Source organism: Somniosus microcephalus, chromosome 2 (assembly GCF_052327205.1).
Source record: "Somniosus microcephalus isolate GS21.2 chromosome 2, FLI_Smic_1.0, whole genome shotgun sequence".
Classification (NCBI taxonomy): Eukaryota; Metazoa; Chordata; class Chondrichthyes; order Squaliformes; family Somniosidae; genus Somniosus; species Somniosus microcephalus.
The window spans coordinates 237,230,717-237,246,956 of record NC_140988.1 but is presented as its reverse complement, the minus strand read 5'-3'; positions in this window follow the sequence as shown (position 1 = coordinate 237,246,956).

The window sequence follows — 16,240 nt, the reverse complement described above, 5'->3', positions numbered from 1 at the left end:
TTTGTTTTTATAGTTGATGTATTTGTCTGTTTTTTCACACAGCTTATTAACCAATACACAAAAACTGCATTTTAAACTCAGGGGCCTAGAAATTGGGTATAGCCCCGCCAGCTCGGTTGCGCCGAAAATTTTGCGCTGGGCGCAGAGCCAGTTGCGCCCGTCCCATATTCACTTTTAGCGCCCCAAGGCGGAACCGGGCGCTGTTCCAGGGTGTGCCCGCCCCCGCTTGGGGCACTGAAAGTGAATTTCAGCGCTCCAAGTGCCGCTGCGCCACCCGATGCGGTGCGGCAGGCTGCTCTACTGCAGTCCTCCTCCTTCTCTTAAGGAGGAGGTGCCTGCAAGGGGGAGATCGCCGCTGGATTGTGCCGGCAAATGAGCCCGGCACCACAGAGAAGTGCCGGGCTCGCGGAAAGCAGCCGGCAATGCCGCGGGGGGGGTGGTGGAGGAGGCCGGGGAGGGAGGTGCGGCCAGGCGGCCGCCGAAAAAGCAGCTGGCCGCACCTCCACCTTTATGCGCCCCACTAAGGCTGCAGGAAGGCCCTGGTCTCCCGATGTTAGTAGCGGCCGCCACGGAGGAGGCGGCCGCAACTAAATATGGGGGTCGGGCCGGCATCAGGGCGGAACCGGGGCACTGCACACACCGATGACGTCATCGGTGCCGGCGCAGGCTCAATTTCAGCGCAAACTCCTCCAAGGGCGCAGAGGCCCTCTTTGGGCCTTAACTGGGCACAAAGCCCACCGAATTTCTAGGCCAGGATGTTTCCTTTTTATATTGAAACAGCTCTTAACACTATAAATAAATCTATTTAACAACATAAGAAATAGGAGCAGGAGTAGGCCATTCAGCCTTTTGAGCCTTCTCCGCCATTCAATAAGATCATGGCTGATCTTCTGCCTCAACTCCATTCATCGGCCCTACCGCCATATCCCTTGATGCCTTTACTAGTCAGAAATCTATCAACTTCTGTTTTGAATATACCCAATGACTGAGCCTCCACAGCCCTCTGGGGTAGAGAATTCCAAAGATTCACCATCCTCTGTGTGAAGAAATTTCTTCTCATCTCAGTCCTGAATGACCTACCCTTTATCCTGAGGCTGTGGCCCCTGGTTCTAGACTCCCCAGCCAAGGGAAACATTCTCCCAGCATCCACCCTATCAAGCCCTGTAATCATTTTGTATGCTTCAATGAGATCCCCTCTCATTCTTCTGAATTCAAGAGAATACAGGCCTAGTTTACTCAATCTCTTCTCATACGACAGTCCCGCCATCCCAGGAATCAATCTCGTGAACCTTCGTTGCACTCCCTCTATGGCAAGTATATCCTTCCTTAGGTAAGGAGACCAAAATTGTACACAGTACTCCAGGTGTGGTCTCACCAAGGCCCTATGTAATTGGAGTAAGACTTCTTTACTCCTGTACTCAAATCCTCTTGTAATGAAGGCCAGCATACCATTTGCCTTCCTAATGGCTTGCTGCAGATTCACTTTCAGTGACTCATATACAAGGACACCCAGGTCCCTTTGAGCATCTGCATTCCCCAATCTTTCACCATTTAGGAAATACTCTGCCTTTCTGTTTTTTCTACCAAAGTGGATAACTTCACATTTATCCACATTATATTCCATCTGCCATGTTCTCGCCCACTCACTGAGCCTGTCGAGATCACCTTGAAGCCTCTTTACATCCTCTTCTCAACTGACACTGCCACCTAGCTTTGTATCATCAACAAATTTGGAAATGTTACATTTAGTCCCCTCATCTAAATCATTGATATAGATTGTGAATAGCTGGGGCCCAAGCACCAATCCTTGCGGTACCCCACTGGTCACAGCCAATTGCATTTGCCTCCCAAGTCTGAGTTTGTATTTTTAAGCTCATTCTCGGGATGTGGGCGTCACTGGCACGTCCGGCATTTATTGTTCATCCCTAGTTGTCCTGAGAAGGTGGTGGTGGGTCTTCTTCTTGAACTGCTGCATTCCATGCTGGTTGTGGCAGTTTGATACAACTGAGTAGCTTGCTAGGCCACTTCAGAGGGTAGTTAAGAATTAATCACGTTGGTGTAGGACTGTAGCACATATAGGCCAGACCAGGTAAGATTGGCAGGTTTCCTTCCCTAAAGGATATTAGTGAACTAGTTGGGCTTTTACATCAATCCGACAGCTCTATGGTCACTTTTAATGATACCTGATTGTTATTTCCAGATTTTTTAAACTGAATTCAAACTGGCATAGTGGGATTATGCACTCATGTTCTGTAGATTATTAATCCAGGCCTCTGGATTACTGGTTCAGTAACATCACCATTACACTACCCTTTGTAGGCGACACGCACATTTTCAAACAATGGCCCAGAAATTCGGGTCCCAACGCGTGAGTACACACGGGGTACTCACACGTGGACCCGATGGAAGTGCCGGTTTCTTGCATGCACAGCGCATGCGTGGGAAAACGGCACTTCCGGTCCCCTGAAAGCAGGGGTTAAGAGGTGAAACGCGTGCGACGTATGAGGCAGCGCGTGCGCGCTGAACTTCCTTTTTTTTGACAGGTTTGCCTGTGCGTGAAGGCCTCCACTTCTTACACATTAAAAAAGCAGACGTAAGGACTTCATTTTAAAAGGTAAGTGGTCAATTAATTAAAATTAGAACATTTTTTCCACAGGTTTATTATTTTTAAATACTATAAAATTATTTTTTTCAAAAATTTAAATTATTGTTTAAAATGGTTATTTAATGTTATTTATAGTTGATTTAAATAGTGTGATGTTTTTAAAAAATTTATTTTAAGGTTATATACTGTTTTGGGCGCCCGGAGTTTTCATGAGTTTGACAGGTCTTATGTCAAACTCATGAATGGACTTTTCCCTCCTCCGATTGGTTGCCCAGTGCTCATGTGATCCCAGCCGACGCATCGCACTAAGTACGCCGCTGGATCACGCAAGCACAGCACGCCGGGAGCTGGACTGGGCCACAGACAGGAAATCCACGCAGGCCCATGCCTCAACTGTCGGCGCACAATGTAAGTGTAGGTCGGGGGCTTGCACCCGCGAGAAGCCCCCGACACGAATTTCTGGGCCATTGTCTAAAGCTACACCTTTTCAAATGGCGCTGAATTGACTCCTCTGTACTTTGTTGTTGTTGTTGTTTCAGTTCTGGGCCCATTTTTTTCAGATCCAAAAACAATGCCAGAACTTCTTTGTGACATTTTCGGTAAACCCCACAGGTAAAACACTTCTTTCCTCATGTGAACAATCAAAAAAAGAAGACTAATTGATTAGGAAGGCAATAATTTTACTTGTTTGATACTGAATAAACTGCTTTCATTAGATGCAATACTAAAACGTTGGACTCTCAACTAGGAATGTAAACCTCATCTCAACTGATGCTGGCACCTAATTTACTGGAAGGGAGAGGAAGTTTCCTAGTCTCAGGCAGGTCAGGAGAAGGCGACACTCACTTGGAAGTGATTGTGGTGAGTTAACTAAATAGCCACTGTAATGGTGGTTGTGGTGATACCTGGGAGGAAGATAATCCCATCATGCCAATCGAGAAGGATGACATGGATGAGGAAGTTTAGGAGGCTAATTTTTGGGGAGGGGAATAAGGAAAACATTGGCAAAAATGAAAAAAAGGACACTACACATTTTTTGTTGTTTTTCTTATGGTTTGGGCTGACAGGCTCTGATTTTACATAATAATCAGCTTGGAAAGTTCATACTTGTTAGATGCCAATGGTCAGAGTTATTGTTATTTGAAAATGGTTACCTTGTTAATTGTATCTTATGAATTAAATTTTACCCTATTCTTTTTTGATATCATGTTATATGTTTTTCTTGCTTGCAAGCACTGATATAAAAAGGTACTTGCCAGGTCGCCTAGAATGTCTGTTGTTTCAAATACACGGCTGTTTTTATTCATACATGTCTCACTTTGACCTTTGCCTGAACCTCTCTCTCAGATTCCCTCTAGCTTTGATAGCAACACAAATGAAAGGTTGGCCCAGGACATGCTGATGCTATTCCAGGTTTGTTGGCATTCAATGCATGCTGTAAAAATGACACTAATTATGTTGCAGTGCTGCCTGTATTGAATAAAAATATTACAGAACAAATCACACCCTCAACATATTCTCTGTATAGCTTTCTTTGAAGAGTTGAATGGTTTGAAAAAATTGTAGGCATAATGTGATGCGATGCCAGGTAAAAATATTGGAGGAATAATTTCAGTCATTTTTTATACAGTATTCATATTCTATTATTTGAAGTGTAAACATTTGTAAAAGAATCTGCCAGAGATCAAAGAACAAATAAAGCACGCACAATAAAGGATGTTGTTAACAACTTCAACTCTCAGCAGACCAGATTTGACACGTGGTGAGTGGTAGTTGCTTGTATGATGGACAAGGAAAACCAGAGGTCTGGTAATAAACAATTTTATACCATTACCGTCAAGAATCAAGATATAACTGGTGTTAGTGACATTCCTAGTTTTATAGTTGATGTAAATGTCTAGACAGGTTTTGTGGTGGCTATTATTCTTGCCCCACCTTGAACAACAGTGGGAAGCTACAGGATTCGTTTGGCTATGAAGAGGGGAAAACAGTCAGAGCTCTTGTTGCTAATTACTGTTCATTCACCCCCACCCCTTCTGTATGAATAATGTGTAAGGATAAGGATGAATAGCCCACCATCAAGTCTCACTATTGGGTGATATATACTAAGGGACTGCCAATGATCATGTGGCCATATTCCATCAGAAGTAACCAGCTTCAGGAGAGGAGGGGATACATGGAAACAAGAGTGTAGTTGTAGTGTGTTTAGGGTTTGAATAACTGTGTAACCGATTAGGTTTCACTCTTGCAGTTTTTCTTATCACCTGAAATTGCTGAGTGCGTCGTGTACTAGGGCAATTATACTGCATATCCTGCGTTGGTGAAATGAATTATTGGACCCTAAAAACCCAAGTGACATGCATCTCGGTGTAAGTACCAAGATGTACCCGTCCCAGCCCTCTGCTACTAACTACGCCAAAGTTCACAGGGTCTAGTGGAAGTCCCTTCATTTGCCTACCATTGACGGCTTCGGTGCCACTAGGGGCACGTCTGGGGCACCCATCCGTGAAGGAAAGTCTAATGTTAGTGGCCAGGCTGTGGGGGGCGGGGGGGGGGGTGCGGCGGGGAGGCAGGCCATTTGCTCTGCAAATCAATTAATAGATAAAAACAGTACTGTGCTTTTTCAGCTTAGGGAATGGTGTGAAGGATTGGCATAGCTCAGTGCAGTCCCTTCGGACCACTCTCAAATGACTAAAACCCAGCAAGTGCGGTATGACTGCACCATATCATGCACCCAGCATTCTGTTATTCTCTCCAGAATCCAGGGAGTGAAATTCTTCCTGTCAATACAAATCCCGATTTTGCACTCAGGCCAACTTATTCATTAAAATTATTGACCGGCAAAATGTCATCACATCTGGACTTAAGAACAGTGGTGGAAGATTTCTTCTGTGCTTTATGGATAGTGATTTTGTTACACATTGCAAACAGAGGAAATTTTCTCACAGTGTTTTCTTACCATGCTTCTGAGAATATCAGAATTGTGATTAAGCTTTTCCTTATAACCTTTTCAAAATTCATACACCTGTTTTTCAAAAGATTACCATTATGTTAGTCTAATTCCTGCCATTTTATGTGAACTACTGATAAATTGTGGAACAGGGATAACAAGCATGTTAAAAAGCAGTTATGAATTTACCCATGAGGCTGCTCACAACCTGGTGATATATTGACAAAGCATTATTAATTATTGTTGTTGGTGATTCAATCAATAACTTACTAACTAAAACATACAGGCCTAGAAATCACAGTTGTTGATATTAACTGATGATTGCTTAACACATTTCTCTTTCCACTATTAATCCACCCAAAATAAAACAGACTAACACCTGTGTTAAAATAGCAGACACATGAATACCATGTGAATGTATTAAGCATTCATCCGCTAATATTCATTTCTAGGCTCCGGGCCCTAGCCAATCACTTCTATTTCCACTTTTTTCTTTCCCCCTTTTTCTTTTCACTCTACCCCTCCTTGACCATTCTCCCCTGTCATCATGCCTTCTTTTATTTCTCCTCTCTCGGGTACTCTTCCCTCCCAAATCCCTACCTCAACCCTTCATTACTCTTCGACATTCCTACGTTCATGTCGCCATCCCAGGCTTGGCTCCCTCTTAGAAAGCCTACAGCTTCCTTCTGTGCCTTTATTGGCATCCTCCAAAGAGCCCATCGAGGCACTCGCTGCTGCCTCCTCATGAGCAGCAACCCCAACTGTCCCATCATACTCTCTCTCCGGCCTTCCCGCTCAGCCCGCCCACTGGGGGCTAATCTTGCCAATCTCCTCCCTGTTCAATTCACCCCTCCCAATGCAGGCCCTGCCCCTCTCTGCATTTCCCTCCAGAATGTCCATTCACTTGTGAACAAGGCCATCCATGAGCTTATCGTGGATGATTGCATCGACATCATGGCCTTGACGGAAACCTGGCTGAGGGGTGATGGCACCTTACCCCTAAATGAAGCCTCCCAACCTGGCTATACCTTCCACCACTTGCCCCGCCCAGACCGTTGTGGTGGCAGTATGGCTCTATCACCAAATCACACCTTGTTCTGTCCCCCTACTCCTCTGGCACGTTCTCCTCCTTTGAGCATCTCTCACCTCTCACCTCTCATTTAAAATCCTTATTCTCTACTGCTCACCCAATACCATAAAAATGTTCTCACTGGTATATCTTCGCTACTTTCCTCCCTCAGTCTCTGCACCGAGCGACTTCTCAACTTCGGTGATTTCAACCTCCATCTCAATTCATCATGCTCTCTCTCTCCTCTGAATTCATTGCTCTCCTATCCTCCCTTAATCTCTCCCTCCATGTAAACTCCCCAACTCACATTAATGGCCACCCCCTTGACCTTGCCATCTCATGAGGCCTCGCTACTCCTATTATGTCAATCAGATAAGGCCATCTCTGACCACTTCCTTGTATTGCTCTCCACCCACATCCCTCTTCCCCCCGGCAACCCTACTTCCTTCTGTGCCCGCCCCTGGAAGAAACTCTCCCAACTCACTTACAACTGCACTTACAAAATCCCAACTGTCTAGCCTTTGGCCCTCCATTCAGCACAACCTTTCTGCTCAACCACACTCTCACCATCACCTTTGATGCATAGTCCCTATTAAAACCATTACTCTCTCCCACCCTGGCCATTCTCCCTGGTACGGCCCTCATCTCTGCTCCCTTAAGTCCAAGGGACGCAGACTTGAACGGATATGGCGGACAACTGGTTTAGCCATTCACTGTCAGATCTGGCTGGATCATGTATAGCTCTATCGGGCCCTTTGTGATGACATCCTTTGTGACTGTGACAAAGGTAAGCTATCCCTCCTCGGCCTTCTCGACCTGTCTGCAGCCTTTGACACTGTTGACCACTCCATCCTCCTCCATCATCCGGCTGGGTGGAAATGCACTTGCTACTCCCACATCATTACCTCTGGTGTCCCCCAAGGATCTATCCTTGGCCCCCTCCTATTTCTCATCTACGTGCTGTCCCTCGGCAACTTCATCCAAAACACAGCGTCAGTTTCCACATGTACGCTGACGACACCCGGCTCTACCTCACCACCACTTCTATTGACCCCTTCACTGTCTCTAAATTGTGAGACCGCTGGAACGACATCCAGCACTCGATGAGCAGAAATTTTTGCCAACTAAACATTGGGAAGACTACAGCCATTGTCTTTGGTCCCTGCCACAAACTCCATTCCCTAGCCACTGACTCCATCCCTCTCCCTAGCATCTATCTGAGGCTGAACCACACTGTTCGCAACCTTGGTGTCATATTTGACCCTGAAATGAGCTTCTGACCACATATCCACGCCATAACTAAGACCACTTATTTCCACCTCCGTAACATCGCCCGACTTCACCCCTGCCTCAGCTCATCTGCTGCTGAAACCCTCATCCATGCCTTTGTTACCTCTAGGCTTGACTATTCCAACACACTCCTGGCTGGCCTCCCCCATTCTACCCTATGTAAACTTGAGGTCATCCAAAAATCTGCTGCCCGTGTCCTAACTCACACCAAGTCCCGTTCACTCATCACCCCTGTGTTTGCTGACCTACATTGGCTCCCGGTAAAGCAATGCCTTAATTTTAAAATTCTCATCCTTGTTTTCAAATCCCTCCATGGCCTTGCCCCTCCCCATCGCTGTAATCTCCTCCAGCCCCACAACCCCCTGAGATATCTGCGCTCCTCTAATTACATAAGAGCATAAGAAATAGGAACAGGAGTAGGCCATGCGGCCCTTCGAGCCTGCTCCGCCATTCAATAAGATCATGGCTGATCTTCGACCTCAACTCCACTTTCCCGCTTGATCCCCATATTCCTCGATTCCCCTAGAGGCCACAAATCTATCTATCTCAGCCTTGAATATACTCAACGACTCAGCATCCACAGCCCTTTGAGGTAGAGAAGTCCAAAGATTCACAACCCTCTGAGTGAAGAAATTTCTCCTCATTTCAGTCTTAAATGGCCGACCCCTTAACCTGAGACTATCCCCCCCTAGTTCTGGACTCTCCAGCCAGGGGAAACAATCTCTCAGCATCTATCCTGTCAATCCCCCTCAGAACCTTATATGTTTCAATGAGATCACCTCTCATTCTTCTAAACTCCAGAGAGTATAGGCCCAATCTACTCAATCTCTCCTCATAGGACAACCCTCTCATCCCAGGGATCAATCTAGTAAATCTTTGTTGCACCGCCTCTAAGGCATGTATGTCCTTTCTCAGATAAGGAGACCAAAACTGTGCACAGTAGTCCAGGTGTGGTCTCACCAAAGTACTGTACAATTGTAGTAAGACTTCCTTAATCTTGTGCCCCAACCCCTTTGTAATAAAGACCAACATGCCATTTGCCTTCCCAATTGCTTGCTGTACCTGCATGCTAACTTTCCGTGTTTCCTGTACAAGGACACATAAATCTCTCTGAACAATTCTGCCCTCTTGAGCATCCATCATTTTAATCGCTCAACCATTGGTGGCAGTGCCTTCAGCTGCAAAGGCCTGAAGCTCTGGATTTCCATCCCTAAACCTCTCCGCCTCGCTACCTCTCTTTCCTCCTTTAAGACACTCCTTAAAACCTACCTCTTTGACCAAGCTTTTGGTCATCGGCCCTAATTTCTCCTTATGTGGCTCGGTGTCAAATTTTGTTTCATAATCGCTCCTGTGAAGCGCCTTGGGACGTTTTACTACATTAAAGGCGCTATATAAACACAAATTTTTGCTGTTGTAGGCTATAATTATGCGAGGAAAATGTCTGAGGGGTACCCATCTCCTGCTGTAACTTCAGCAGAAAGCTCGGAGAAAAGGTGTAATCAGGCTTTTCTGCCATTTCTTCAGGATTTCCGCCGATCTGCTGCTGAAGTTATGAAGGTAGATCAGAAGAACCGTCGCAAAAATTCCAGGTGGTCATTTTTAACGCATTAGCCTGAAGTGGAGAAGACCTTCCAATTTTCTAGAGCTGTTGGCTCATAATCTGCACCGATGGCGATCGCCGCTGACCCCAAAGAAAGCTACCCACAGAGATCTTGTGATCTCTGTGGCAAGAACTTTAGTTTCCTCAATATGAAATTGATTGTACAAATGTCAAAAGGAGAAATCCAACGTGATGCAGCAGTGGTGTCATCAAGCTGTCTAAGCAGCCAATCACATTGAATAATTCTCACAGACAGCAAACCAGGAAATAAAAAGCACTGATTATCTGCACTTTTTAAAAATGTTACAGAGCGCAAAATAAAGTTTAGGACATACACATGGGGTTAAGGTAGAAGCTGAACAATCATGAACAAATTAAAAAAACATTTAAATCTATTAATTTTTATCATAGTGGAGAAATATGACATTCCACAAATATAACATTTGTTTTTCATGGCCAGAACAGTTGATTAGCAATCAATACATTGTTAAGACCCCAGTTACACCTATTCCAACAATGCTTAACATTTAATGGGGTGTTTAACAGCAATACTAGTGCGGAAAAGCTTAAGTTTTCGTTTATTCCACTGATTTCACTGATTGCCGGTTATGGTGGGATGAGGGTGGGGGCTTCCACAGTGCAGCCAGTGTCTGAATAGCGAATGACTGATCGCAACTTCAAGATTCCCACATTTAGCTGCGCGTGCGCTAAATCCTGAAGTTGTGGTCAGTTTCAGAGGGGTCAGCGTTCACCATCATTAACACCACAAAATCCCCCAATGGTGTCGCTACAATAATGAATGCCTGGATGGTTCTTCAGAAGCACCCAAATCAGAGAATCTCATGCTTTCCATAGTACTGCATGAAAGAAGGATCAAGAACCAGAGTTACCTCTTTGGCTGCCAAGGTGGCACTAACCATTTCTGCAGGCACTGATGCACCTACCTGACAAAACCCATGGGAACCTGTCTTCTCAGGGTCTGGATCACCAGAGAGGCAGATGCAAAGCTGTGCCAACTGTTGCAAGGACACATGTGGCTACCAAGCAGCACAAGCAGGTACAGGCAATGACTGTAATGATCACCTGTAGCCTGAAATGTGGCTGCTCCTCCTTGCAGACATGCTGCAGTGTGGACCTATGGGGAAGGTACTGTGGAATGGCACAGAGGCAACCCTCCTCACACCACCTCAACTTCAACAGCAATCAAACAATGTCCCTCCAGAAAGTAGAGAGGAGAGTGAAAGGAAAGATGTGCTCGGTGGTGGAAATAATACAAGACGATCTGGCAGATGCAGAGGTTAATCAGAGGGTCACTGACCCTGCACACTCTTCCATTACCTCCAGCTTTGGCTACTTTTGCTCTGACACTTTCAGATGCAACTGTAGCAGAAGCAACACCAGCCATTCACCTCTTACCAGATGATGATCCGGTCTCCAAATTTTTCTTCCATGTGAGACAGCAATTTACATGTACTGCCTCTAATCTAGTATATCCGATTCACTGCTTACAGTGTGGTCTCCTCTACAATGGGACGACCAAATGTAATTTGGGTGACTGCTTTACCAAACATCCCTTTCTACAAGCATGATCCTGACCTCCTTGTGGTTCGCCAACCCATTCTCATTCCAGATTTTTCTTCTCTGACCCACGATATTACTCTAGACAAACTCAACACCAACTTCAGGAACAGTTTGGGTAAATTCACTGATTCACAGTGGGCTGCTGCTGTCGAAGGGTGCACAGGTCAGAGATCGGGCCACAACACTGCAGCATTAAATTACAGTCCATCCAGCGCAGCTCCCCGCTGGGAGTTTGAAACCTGTGAATTTATGCTAGTATCTTAACTTCCACCTTGACCCTCTAAAGAACTCTGTTCTATACACTGACATAAATTAATTCAGACCTTAACTGTCCATTCCATTTTTCTGCCTGTTCCTCACACCCACATAGAAACATGGAAACATAGAAGATAGGAGCAGGAGTAGGCCATTCGGCCCCTCGAGCCTGTTCTGCCATTTAATGAGATCATGGCTGATCATCCAAATTCAGTACCCTGTCCCTGCTTTCTCCCCATATCCCCTGATCACTTTAGCCTTAAGAAATATATCTAACTCCTTCTTGAATATATTTAATGAATTGGCCTCCACCGCCCTCTGTGGTAGAGAATTCCACAGGTTCACCACTCTCATTCTACATTCCTTGCCATTTGGAGTTGTTTTTAAGCCTTATCTACTTTTCCTATGCCTTTTTACTGCTTTTCTGAAATAATCTTTGTATATTGTGCATTATTTATTTCTCCTCTTTCTGGCTTCTTAAAAAACTGTTTACAGACCAATAAAACCATTCACTGCCTCTTTGGGCTAGTGGGGAGCATACCTGATGCTTGTCTTCAATCTGTTGTTCTCCCTCCCCTCCTCATTTTGTTCAGTCTCACTTATCTTCCAGTTTCCACTTCTCTCAAAGGTTAATATTTTGGGTGTAGACCCAATCTTTTGTCTTTTCAAATGCTGACTAACCTGTTTTATATTTGCGAATAGTTAACTGCCACACTGCAATGTTGTACAACAGCTTCTGGAACTGATTCAAAGAGTTGCTCTCCATTGTTCCGATCACCATGGCAAATCAACAGAAGCAGTGTACATAGATAGTATTAGCAAACCTTGCTGAAAAGTGGACCAGATATTGATCCAGCTAAATAAATAGCAGTACAAACATGCCTAATTTTTTTCTTTATATAGCTTCATTTCTGGGGGCACATAACCAGTTTAAGTTCAGCTTACTCCCATCTATGCCTTTTGTAAGTTATTTGTGTTTTGTGCTTGGAGATATAAAGTTCAGGGTGGTGAAAGAAAATAGGAAATTTAGGCAATTTTTACTTAATAAGGTGATAGAATTGTGGAACAGATTCGTAGTAGGGTGGTGAAATAGAAAACCAAGGAAGAGTTTTAAAAAAAAGTTTGAATGAATTCCAATTCGGAATGGAGTAACAGGGTTATTAGTTAAAGAATACGAACATACAAACATACGGAAAAAAGACAGGATAAGAACAGCTGGTCCATCCAGCCTGTCTCAAATAGACATGACAGAACAAAGCATTATGGCTCCCAATGTTCCCTCGCACTTGTAATCTCCCAGGAGAGGCAAAAAAAAAGATAAAAACCTTAAGCCAGTTCAGGGAAAAAAAAATCTGGGAAGTTCCTCTCCAACCCTCAAAGATGATCAGAATGAGATCCATGTGATCACAGCGATCATGAGATACATATCCAATGTCCTACCTACCTTTGGCACGCAGTGATAGTAGCCTCAGCAAGGAACTCGTTCAGATTATTTTTGAACTGTTGCAGTGAGTCTGCACTCTCCACGTGAGCCGGTAACTTGTTCCAAGTGTCAGCAACCCTCCACGGAAAGAAAATCCTGCGGGCATCTAACCAACTCCTGTGCTTGCTTGGCTTATACGGATGATTATCATTGTATATGGATCTCTGGTCTTCTTCAGCTAAAACAATACTATGTACTCATGAATTAAAACCAGTAAAGCATTATTACTGCTGCTATATTCTATATTTATTTACAGTCAAACTGACCATTTACTTCACTGGAAAACAATGGGCAGGGTGTAAAATGGGTGGCTCATTCATTATTGGGCATTTTACACTACTGCCGAAAACCAATTTCATTCCCAGTGTGTCCCCCAACTTACCATGAGTAATGCCAGGGGAGGTCTGCTAATGTTACAAAAAACATGGCTATAATGAAAATAATGAGAACATTGGTACAGCGCACACCAACCACAATTCTTCAATGAGTTCAATAATACTTCCAAAATTATACTTTATACTTTGTGTTAGTTTGGTTTAGTTGGTAGCATTCGCGCCTCTGAGTTGGAAGGTTGTAGGTTCAAGTTCCACTTCAGACTTGAGCACAGAGTCTCAGTGTAGTACTGAGGGGGTGCTGCATTGTCAGAGTTGCCAATGTTAAACTGAGGCCCCATCTGTTTGTTCTATTGGTACAGTTAAATGCTAAAGATCCCAGCGCACTTTTCAAAAAAGAACATCGAGTTCTCCAGGTGTCCTGTCCAACATTCCTCCCTCGATCAACACCACCAAAAAACAGACAAACTGACCATTTGTCTTATTGCTGTTTGTGGGACCTTGAATTGCACAAAATAGACTGCTATATTTGCCATTACACTTCATAGTAATTCATTGTATGTGTAATCTGGGATGTTTCAGAGAGATGTGATCAGGCACTATATAAATGATAGCACGTCCTTTTCATTTGTGAGCTCTCCAAATAGAAATGTTGATTGTTCAAGATGTCTCCAAGGTTGTAGTTATACACTGCAGCCATGTGAAGCCAAAGTGAGATAAGACCCTAGCTCCTGCAAGTGGTCCCATATCACGTGCCTAAATTTGACTCTAATGACTACACAACACAGACTGCATCAATGCAAAACCACCTCAGAATGTCATGAGCATATTATAACTGTCGCACAAAATCAGTCAAATTAAATTAAACCAATACTGCAGTCATGCTCACTACATTTGGATATGGTAGTGGAAATCCCTGTTACTGTTACAGCCATTCTGAGTAGTCTTATGATCAGTAATACTGGACTAAATTTTGAACTACTTCTTAATTTTTAAAATATTCGTTGCTGGGATGTGGGCGTCGTTGTCAAGGCCAGCATTTATTTCCTGTCCCTAATTGCCCTTGAGAAGGTGGTGGTGAGCAGCCTTCTTGAACCGCTGCAGTCCGTGAGGTGAAGGTACACCCACAGTGCTGTTAGGGAGGGAGTTCCAGGATTTTGACCCAGCGACGATGAAGGAATGACGATATATTTCCAAGTCAGGATGGTGTGTGACTTGGAGGGGAACGGTGGTGTTCCCATGCGCCTGCTGCCCTTGTCCCTCTAGGCAGTAGAGGTGCTGTCGAAGAAGCCTTGGTGAGTTGCTGCAGTGCATCTTGTAGATGGTACAGAATGCAGCCATGGTGCACCGGTGGTGGAAGGAGTGAATGTTTAAGGTGGTGGATGGGGTGCCAATCAAACAGGCTGCTTTGTCCTGGATGGTGTCGAGCTTCTTGAGTGTTGTTGGAGCTGCACTCATCCAGGCAAGTAGAGAGTATTCCATCACACTCCTGACTTGTGCCTTGTAGATAGTGGAAAGGCTTTGGGGAGTCAGGAGGTGAGACACATGCTGCAGAATACCCAGCCTCTGACCTGCTCTTGTTGCCACAGTATTTATGTGGCTGGTCCAGTTAAGTTTCTGGTCAATGGTGACCCCCCATGATGTTGATGGTGGGGGATTTGGCGATGGTAATGCCGTTGAATGTCAAGGGGAGGTGGTTAGACTCTCACTTGTTGGAGATAGTCATTGCCTGGCATTTCTGTGGCGTGAATGTTACCTGCCACTTATCAGCCCAAGCCTGAACGTCGTCCAGATCTTGTTGCATGCGGGCATGGACTGCTTCATTATCTGAGGAGTTGTGAATGGTGCTGAACACTGTGCAATCATCAGCGAACATCCCCATTTCTGACCTAGCATAACCACTCTGGCAAAAAATGCAGTCTTACTATACGACATTATATCTGACAGCTCCCAAAAAATATCAGGGCAAGCCACTACTCCACAAATAATTGCAATACAAATCTATATATATATATATATACACACATAAATAAAATATATTTAGATAGGTGCAAGTCCCAATGGCCTCGAGGGTTCATCCTTACAGCCATGCAGACCAGAAAGGTTCCCATTCAAATCACTGCCTGTACTGAGTTACCTGATCTCAGGGCAGCAGTTGGGGCATTACAAAGGAAGGGACAATCAGAAAGGGTTCCTACTCCTGATAACTATCCAGCATTTGTGTGAACATTGGGTGAGAACAGGATTCGCTTTGCCCAAAGTGGAATTTAAATATCGTACAGAGAGGCGATGTCAATGCTCATATTTGATTTGACTTGAGTGAGTTACTGTCGGTGGCCTGCACATGTGGAACCACACCCAGCAACAAAGTGGGAAGTTAGCAAGGAAATAACTAAACACAAAGAAAGCAGTAAAATGTAACACTCACTCAGTGAATTCTCATTCTTATACAAGTGCTGCCCGCTGTAAAATTAAACAAATCAGCAGGTGAGATGTCCTGGGTCACTCTCACACACTTGCTAGCTGCTGGTTACAGAGCGCAATTGACAGATGCTTGGAAGCAGATTAGCTATCTGCTCCTTATAACTCGGTTAATGCCAAAGGAAGTGGAGAAAAAAGTATGTTTGTGTTTGTGTATGGATAACAAGGGTGATTCTATGACTTTGTGCGTCCAGCAGGAAGACTGGATTGCTTGTAGTGATTATTGGAATTGCGGGCAAGCTCTACACATGATTTTTACAACCTTTAAACTAATGGTCCGGCAATCATGTGCAGTTTGCGCCCAGATTGGCGATGTTCTCTACTAGCAGTCAAGGCCCCTCCCTGGCAGTGCAGTCAGAAAATTACATTTATTGTGGAAACCAGCTGTAAATATAACTAACAGTTTTGCGGTTTAACAGCACTAGTGAAAGATATTGTTGTACAAGTCAAGGCCAATAACACAGAAACTCTACATTTTATCAAACCTTCCCATGGGAGCATCTCACCAGCATAGTGAAGAATTGCTTCCCTGGGAAGTGACAGAACAAAGAGTCAATTTATTACAATAGTAATTTCAGATTTGCAGCAATCAAC